Here is a 9,104-nt window from a genome sequence, read left to right as displayed (position 1 = left end):
GCTTCCCTGACTGGGCATGGGCCCCTCGTCCCCTCGGGTACGGGGCCGGTCTCCCCGCCCGCGGGCGGCGAAGTAAAGGCCCAGCGCAGCCCGCGCTCCTGCCCTGGGGCCTCGTCTTTCTCCAGGAAAACGTGGACCGCTCTCCGCCGACAGGTCTCTTCCACAGACCCCTGTCGCCTTCGCCCCCAGTCTCTTCCGGTTCTGTCTTTTCGCTGGCTCGATACGAACAAGGAAGTCGCCCCCAGCGGAGCCCCGGCTCCCCCAGGCAGAGGCGGCCCCGGGGGCGGAGTCAACGGCGGAGGCCACGCCCTCCGTGAAAGGGCGGGGCATGCAAATTCGAAATGAAAGCCCGGGAACGCCGGAAGAAGCACGGGTGTAAGATTTCCCTTTTCAAAGGCGGAGAATAAGAAATCAGCCCGAGAGTGTAAGGGCGTCAATAGCGCTGTGGACGAGACAGAGGGAATGGGGCAAGGAGCGAGGCTGGGGCTCTCACCGCGACTTGAATGTGGATGAGAGTGGGACGGTGACGGCGGGCGCGAAGGCGACCGCATCGCTTCTCGGCCTTTTGGCTAAGATCAAGTGTAGTATCTGTTCTTATCAGTTTAATATCTGATACGTCCTCTATCCGAGGACAATATATTAAATGGATTTTTGGAGCAGGGAGATGGAATAGGAGCTTGCTCCGTCCACTCCACGCATCGACCTGGTATTGCAGTACCTCCAGGAACGGTGCACCCCCTCCGGGGATACAACGTGTTTCCTAAAAGCAGAGAGAGGTAAGAGACAGTAGCAGCTGCGGGGCGGCTTGCACGCCGAGTGCCTGTGACGCGCCGGCTTGACTTAACCGCTTCCCTGAAGTACCAGTGAGGGAGGTTCCTGATCTGCAGGCGGTGGGCGGTAGACGGTAGGCTTATGCGGCACGCTTCCGTTTCCACCGTGACTACTGCGCTTTGGGAAGGCCACGACCTCCTCCTTTGGGGAGGTCCTTAGGATCTCAGCTTGGCAGTCGAGTGGGTGGCGACCTTTTAAAGGAATGGGATCCACCCGGAATTGAACTTCTTTCTCCTCTCTCTCTCTCTCTCTCTCTCTCTCTCTCTCTCTCTCTCTCTCTCTCTTTCTCTCTCTCTCTCTCTCTTTCTCTCTCTCTCTCTGTCTCTTTCTCTCTCTCTTCACCCCCCCCCCCCGCCTCTCCTCCGTTCTCTCTTTTGGTTTCCCCCACCCCCTCCCAAGTTCTGGGGTACATGTGCAGGACGTGCAGGTTTGGAACATAGATACACGTGTGCCACGGTGCTTTGCTGCACCTATCCACCAGTCGTCTAGGTTTGAAGCCCCGCACGCGTTGGCCATTTGTCCTAATGCTCTCTCTCCCCTTGCCCCCCACGCCCCGTCAGGGCCCGGCGTGTGATGTTCCCCTCCCTGTGTCCCATGTGTTCTCACTGTTCAACTCCCACTTAGGAGCGAGAACATGCGGTGTTTGGTTTTCGCTTCCTGTGTCAGTTTGCTGAGAATGAGGCCTTCCAGCTTCATCCACGTTCCCGCAGAGGACATGAACTCATCCTTTTTTATGGCTGCGTAGTAATTCCATGGTGTATACGTGCCACACTTTCTTTATCCAGCCTATCATTCATGGGCATTCGAGTTGGTTCCAAGTCTTTGCTATTGTAAATAGTGCTGCAGTAAACATACGTGTCCACGTGTCTTCCTAGTAGGAACTTCTTCCTCTTCAGCCCGCTGGGTAGCTGGCACTTTAAGGCAGGTGCCAACGCACCGGCAGCAAGCTTCCTTTTTTGCCCGGGAAAAACTGAGGTGCAGGTAGTATAAGCCATTTATCACGGAACGCACAGGAGCAGAGCTCGAGTCCAAGCATCGTGGCTCCACCCGTCATGCTTGATGCATCTTTAGGCTCCGCTCTAGGTATGCGTATCCTTTACGGGATCAGCCACCGGCAGTTGCCTTGCGACCACGATGACAAACCTCTGCCGGCTCTTTTGGGTCTCATCCCTGTATCTATTATACGTTGCATCCCAACATAAAGATCGGAATGTTCCTTTCGCTGACCCAGTCTCTCACCCTTTCCAAACTCCAGAAACCTTGTCTGTCCTCGGAAGAACTCCCCCTGCTTCTTTCTCTAAAGGCTGTCTTCAGGCCGGGCACAGTGGGGGGATCGCTTGAGCCCAGAAGGCCGCAGTGAGGTGAGATCGCGCCATTGCACTGCAGCCCCGGCGGCAGAGCCGGAGCCCCGTCTCGAAAGAAACAAACAAAAACCAACCGACCAACCAACAAACAAACACAGACAAAGAAAGAAAGAGCCCAGGCAACCTAGTGAAAACCTGTTCGGGCTGGGGCGTATCTGTACCCCAGCTGTTCCAGAGGCTGAGGCCAGGAGGATGGGTGGACGCTGGGAGGTGGATGCTGCAGTGAGCGGTGATCGCACCACTGCACTCCAGCCTGGGTGACAGAGCCAGACCCCGTCCCAAATAAATAAACATGAAAATAGAGGAACCAGTTTGTAGAAAGCGGGAGAGGGTCCCATTGAACTTCAAGCCTTCGAGCAACAGCTGTGGCTGGACAGGTTGGACCAGCAGGCTGGAGCAGTCGCCATCTTGGCAGGGATCATTGACCCTGATCTATCGCCGGGAGGAGGAAGAGCTGATCTTACGCAGGGAGGGCAGGTGGACTATGCGTGGACTCTGGTGATCTGTTTGGGTGCCAGGTGTTACTCCCAGGGCCACCCGTAACTGTGAATGTGCAGGAACCCTGACTTGAGAAGGGCCTGGCCACGGGGGGCTTAGGCCCCTGGGGAATGAGAGTTTGGTTCCCGGTACCCAGGGAAACCACCAGCATCGGCAGAGGTGATAGCTGGGGAGGAGCGGGGATTTGGACGAGAGACACAGGATGAGTACCGGGGGCAGCCCCGTGATCAACAACTGCTGCAACAGGGGCCGTTTGTTCGACTCGCTAGTCTTCTGTGGCTCTATGCGGTACTCAAGAGCAGAAGACAGAAGATACAAAAACCACAAAAGGTAGCCGGGCGTGGTGCTGCCCGTCAATAATCCCAGCTACTCGGGAGGCTGAGACAGGAGAATCGCTTGAACCCGGGAGGCGGAAGTTTCAGCGAGCCGAGATCACGCCATTGCAGTCCAACCTGAGCGTCCGAGCGAGACTCTATCTCAGAAAATAAAGACAGAATGAAAGAGCCCGGCGCGGTGGCTTACGCCTGTAATCCCAGCGCTTTGGGAGGCCGAGGCGGGCGGATCGCCTGAGGTCAGGAGCTGGAGACCAGCCTGGCCGACATGGCGAAACCCCCTAAAAATACAAAAATGAGCCGGGCGTGGTGGCCTACGCCTGTAATCCCAGCTACCCAGGAGGCTGAGGCAGGAGAATCGCTGGAACCCGGGAGGTAGAGGCTGCAGTGAGCCGAGATCGCGCCACTGCACTCCAGCCTGGGCGACAGAGCAAGAGTTTGTCTGCCAAAAAAAAAAAAAAAGCCAGGGTGAGCGGTGGCTCAAGCCTGTAATCGCAAGCAACACTTTGGGAGGCGGCAGCTGGGCGGATCACCGGAGGTCGGGAGTTGGAGACCAGCCTGACCAACATGGAGAAACCCCATGTGTACTAAAAATACAAACTTAGCCGGGCGTGGTGGCACATGCCTGTAGTCCCAGCTGCTCGGGAGGCTGAGGCAGGGGAATCGCTTGAACCCGGGAGGCGGAGGTTGCAGAGAGCCTAGATCGCGCCATTGGACTCCAGGCTGGGTAACAAGAGCGGAACCTCCGTCTGAAAAAAAAAAAAAAAAATTGGGAGAATTTTGCTCCCACTGCCGTCAAAATCCCATGTGTATTTCACACTTACAGCACAGCTCCATTAGAACTGACCACATTTCCAGGGCTCCCTAGATACCTGTGGCTAGCGGCTGCCATACTACACCGTGCTGGGCTGTAGAATGGGGATGACAAGACAGGGCGGCGGAGATTGGGTTGGCGTGAAGCGAGGGAAACACTCGGCCGCAGGACAAAACTAAAACAGCAAGGGGGCACCGAAAGACTCAGTAGTCCACATGAATATCTTGATTATGTTGTAGCCGAGATAATGTAGGGTCCACCCCTACCGGGTCTGTGGGTTTTCTCTTCGTGTGTGTGCGCGCGGAGACGAGAGATCGAAGAGATAAAGACAGAAGACAAAGAGATAGGAAGAAAGACAGCTGGGCCCGGGGGACCACTGCCACCAAAGCGCGGAGACAGACAGGTAGTGGCCCCGAATGCCTGGAGGCGCTGCTATTTATTGTAGTCAAGGCAAGGGGGCAGGGTAAGGAGTGCCAGTCATCTCCAGTGATCGATAGGTCACGCGAGTCACGTGTCCACTGGACAGGGGGCCTTTCCCTTTGTGGTAGCCGAGGTGGAGAGGGAGGACAGCAAACGTCAGCGTTTCTTCTATGCACTTATCAGAAAGATCGAAGACTGTGGTACTCCTACTAATTGTGCTACTGCTGTCTTCTAAGAACTTAAAAGGAGGAGCCAGGTGTACAGGCGGAACATGAAAGTGAAGAAGGAGCGTGCCCACTGAAGCACAGCATCACAGGGAGACGTTGGAGCCTCCGGCTGACTGCGGGCCGGCCTGGCTAATGTCAGACCTCCCACAAGAGGTGGTGGAGCGGAGCGTTCTCTGTCTCCCCTGGAGAGAGGGAGATTCCCTTTCCCGGCCTGCTAAGTAACGGGTGCCTTCCCAGGCACTGGGGCCACCGCTAGACCAAGGCCTGCTAAGTAACCAGGGCCTTCCCAGGCACTGGCATTACCGCTAGGCCAAGGAGCCCTCCAGCGGCCCTTCTCTGGGCGTGAATGAGGGCTCACACTCTTGTCTCCTGGTCACCTCTCACTGTGGCCCTTCAGCTCCTAACTCTGTGTGGCCTGGTTTCCCCCAGGGTAATCATAATGGAACAGAGATCATTATGGTAATAGAACAAAGAGTAATGCTACAAACTAATGATTAATAATAGTCAGATATAATCCTATCCGTTTCCTATCTCTAGTAAAACTTTTCTTATTCTAATAATTTTCTTTACTATACTGGAACAGCTTGTGCCTTCAGGCTCTTGCCTGGGCACCTGGGTGGCTTGCGGCCCACAAGATAAGATATATTGCGTTGAACTATAGTTTATGTTGATTGCTGAATGATTTAGGGCGGGGGGGTGGGCACCCTCTGAAATTCTGCCCTGGAGGAGAGGCCTCACCCTAACCCTGGCCGTGGCTAATAATAAGGCCCACCTCTTAGGGCCGTGGAGTGAAATAAGTTTTCCAGGTAATGCGCAGTAGAGCCCTCAGCCCTCCGCTGAAGTTGCGTTAGGAAGGAGGAAGGGAGAGGTAAATGCTGAGCCCGCAGGCGGCAGTCTGTGCCTCGGAGAGAAACTTTATCCCAACCTTGCTGGGGGCCTTGACGCCCACCTTGCCCCAAGAGCACCCCGGCAGTCACCCCTGCCCTCTGGGGTCCTGCCACCCCGAGCCCGACCTTCCCCCTTTTCCCCCGCGCCGGGCCAATAGCCTCCTAACTGCGTCGTGCTCATCACGGTCTGCCGTGCTCATCACCTTTGCGTCGTTTCTTCGCTCCACAAACGTTTGCTGAGCGCCTTCCACACGCCAGGCGCCAGACTCGCGCGGGGAAACAGGGATAAGCACTGAGGAGGGGTCCCAGCCCTCAGCGATGGGATTTCAGAGCGGGAGATAAAGGGTTGCCCAGAAGGGTGGTGAGTGGAATAGCTGATATAAACAACGGGGGCGCGATGAAATACACAGGAGGGCTGCTAGTCACATACGGGGCGGGTGCCGAGGGCCCTTGACTAAGGGAGGCTTCCTGGACGCGTGACACCCAAGCGGAGTCCTGACGACCTGCGTCAGAAGTAGCCAGGCGAGGAGGAGGGGAAGGGAATCCACGTCCCGAGCAGGGAGGCAGCTTTCCCTACACAGCACAGGACACGGTCCGCGCACAGAAGCCGCAGGAGACGCAGGCACAGGGGCTGGGGAGAATCCTTGCTGGGCCCTCGCCGCCTCCCTCTGCTGGGTGTCTGGTGCCAGCCTCCTGCCTGGCCGAGGAACTCCAGCCCCTGCTCCCGGAAGCCCCTCCAGGCCTTCGGCTTCCCTGACTGGGCATGGGCCCCTCGTCCCCTCGGGTACGGGGCCGGTCTCCCCGCCCGCGGGCGGCGAAGTAAAGGCCCAGCGCAGCCCGCGCTCCTGCCCTGGGGCCTCGTCTTTCTCCAGGAAAACGTGGACCGCTCTCCGCCGACAGGTCTCTTCCACAGACCCCTGTCGCCTTCGCCCCCAGTCTCTTCCGGTTCTGTCTTTTCGCTGGCTCGATACGAACAAGGAAGTCGCCCCCAGCGGAGCCCCGGCTCCCCCAGGCAGAGGCGGCCCCGGGGGCGGAGTCAACGGCGGAGGCCACGCCCTCCGTGAAAGGGCGGGGCATGCAAATTCGAAATGAAAGCCCGGGAACGCCGGAAGAAGCACGGGTGTAAGATTTCCCTTTTCAAAGGCGGAGAATAAGAAATCAGCCCGAGAGTGTAAGGGCGTCAATAGCGCTGTGGACGAGACAGAGGGAATGGGGCAAGGAGCGAGGCTGGGGCTCTCACCGCGACTTGAATGTGGATGAGAGTGGGACGGTGACGGCGGGCGCGAAGGCGACCGCATCGCTTCTCGGCCTTTTGGCTAAGATCAAGTGTAGTATCTGTTCTTATCAGTTTAATATCTGATACGTCCTCTATCCGAGGACAATATATTAAATGGATTTTTGGAGCAGGGAGATGGAATAGGAGCTTGCTCCGTCCACTCCACGCATCGACCTGGTATTGCAGTACCTCCAGGAACGGTGCACCCCCTCCGGGGATACAACGTGTTTCCTAAAAGCAGAGAGAGGTAAGAGACAGTAGCAGCTGCGGGGCGGCTTGCACGCCGAGTGCCTGTGACGCGCCGGCTTGACTTAACCGCTTCCCTGAAGTACCAGTGAGGGAGGTTCCTGATCTGCAGGCGGTGGGCGGTAGACGGTAGGCTTATGCGGCACGCTTCCGTTTCCACCGTGACTACTGCGCTTTGGGAAGGCCACGACCTCCTCCTTTGGGGAGGTCCTTAGGATCTCAGCTTGGCAGTCGAGTGGGTGGCGACCTTTTAAAGGAATGGGATCCACCCGGAATTGAACTTCTTTCTCCTCTCTCTCTCTCTCTCTCTCTCTCTCTCTTTCTCTCTCTCTCTCTCTCTTTCTCTCTCTCTCTCTGTCTCTTTCTCTCTCTCTTCACCCCCCCCCCCGCCTCTCCTCCGTTCTCTCTTTTGGTTTCCCCCACCCCCTCCCAAGTTCTGGGGTACATGTGCAGGACGTGCAGGTTTGGAACATAGATACACGTGTGCCACGGTGCTTTGCTGCACCTATCCACCAGTCGTCTAGGTTTGAAGCCCCGCACGCGTTGGCCATTTGTCCTAATGCTCTCTCTCCCCTTGCCCCCCACGCCCCGTCAGGGCCCGGCGTGTGATGTTCCCCTCCCTGTGTCCCATGTGTTCTCACTGTTCAACTCCCACTTAGGAGCGAGAACATGCGGTGTTTGGTTTTCGCTTCCTGTGTCAGTTTGCTGAGAATGAGGCCTTCCAGCTTCATCCACGTTCCCGCAGAGGACATGAACTCATCCTTTTTTATGGCTGCGTAGTAATTCCATGGTGTATACGTGCCACACTTTCTTTATCCAGCCTATCATTCATGGGCATTCGAGTTGGTTCCAAGTCTTTGCTATTGTAAATAGTGCTGCAGTAAACATACGTGTCCACGTGTCTTCCTAGTAGGAACTTCTTCCTCTTCAGCCCGCTGGGTAGCTGGCACTTTAAGGCAGGTGCCAACGCACCGGCAGCAAGCTTCCTTTTTTGCCCGGGAAAAACTGAGGTGCAGGTAGTATAAGCCATTTATCACGGAACGCACAGGAGCAGAGCTCGAGTCCAAGCATCGTGGCTCCACCCGTCATGCTTGATGCATCTTTAGGCTCCGCTCTAGGTATGCGTATCCTTTACGGGATCAGCCACCGGCAGTTGCCTTGCGACCACGATGACAAACCTCTGCCGGCTCTTTTGGGTCTCATCCCTGTATCTATTATACGTTGCATCCCAACATAAAGATCGGAATGTTCCTTTCGCTGACCCAGTCTCTCACCCTTTCCAAACTCCAGAAACCTTGTCTGTCCTCGGAAGAACTCCCCCTGCTTCTTTCTCTAAAGGCTGTCTTCAGGCCGGGCACAGTGGGGGGATCGCTTGAGCCCAGAAGGCCGCAGTGAGGTGAGATCGCGCCATTGCACTGCAGCCCCGGCGGCAGAGCCGGAGCCCCGTCTCGAAAGAAACAAACAAAAACCAACCGACCAACCAACAAACAAACACAGACAAAGAAAGAAAGAGCCCAGGCAACCTAGTGAAAACCTGTTCGGGCTGGGGCGTATCTGTACCCCAGCTGTTCCAGAGGCTGAGGCCAGGAGGATGGGTGGACGCTGGGAGGTGGATGCTGCAGTGAGCGGTGATCGCACCACTGCACTCCAGCCTGGGTGACAGAGCCAGACCCCGTCCCAAATAAATAAACATGAAAATAGAGGAACCAGTTTGTAGAAAGCGGGAGAGGGTCCCATTGAACTTCAAGCCTTCGAGCAACAGCTGTGGCTGGACAGGTTGGACCAGCAGGCTGGAGCAGTCGCCATCTTGGCAGGGATCATTGACCCTGATCTATCGCCGGGAGGAGGAAGAGCTGATCTTACGCAGGGAGGGCAGGTGGACTATGCGTGGACTCTGGTGATCTGTTTGGGTGCCAGGTGTTACTCCCAGGGCCACCCGTAACTGTGAATGTGCAGGAACCCTGACTTGAGAAGGGCCTGGCCACGGGGGGCTTAGGCCCCTGGGGAATGAGAGTTTGGTTCCCGGTACCCAGGGAAACCACCAGCATCGGCAGAGGTGATAGCTGGGGAGGAGCGGGGATTTGGACGAGAGACACAGGATGAGTACCGGGGGCAGCCCCGTGATCAACAACTGCTGCAACAGGGGCCGTTTGTTCGACTCGCTAGTCTTCTGTGGCTCTATGCGGTACTCAAGAGCAGAAGACAGAAG

At 56.6% G+C, this 9,104-nt stretch overlaps 2 non-coding genes across 2 annotated transcripts; both read left to right on the top strand.

The window, feature by feature from the left end:
- The first annotated feature begins 549 nt into the window (after positions 1–549).
- Positions 550–740, top strand: LOC129137815 (U2 spliceosomal RNA). The gene has a single exon (XR_008540606.1). It is a non-coding gene; the product is annotated as a U2 spliceosomal RNA (small nuclear RNA).
- A 5,929-nt stretch (positions 741–6,669) lies between these two features.
- On the top strand, positions 6,670–6,860 carry LOC129137814 (U2 spliceosomal RNA). Its single transcript, XR_008540605.1, has one exon. It is a non-coding gene; the product is annotated as a U2 spliceosomal RNA (small nuclear RNA).
- Positions 6,861–9,104: the final 2,244 nt, after the last annotated feature.

This window comes from Pan troglodytes, chromosome 19 (genome assembly GCF_028858775.2).
Source record: "Pan troglodytes isolate AG18354 chromosome 19, NHGRI_mPanTro3-v2.0_pri, whole genome shotgun sequence".
Lineage (NCBI taxonomy): Eukaryota > Metazoa > Chordata > Mammalia > Primates > Hominidae > Pan > Pan troglodytes.
This window is presented reverse-complemented; position numbering and strand designations above follow the sequence as displayed.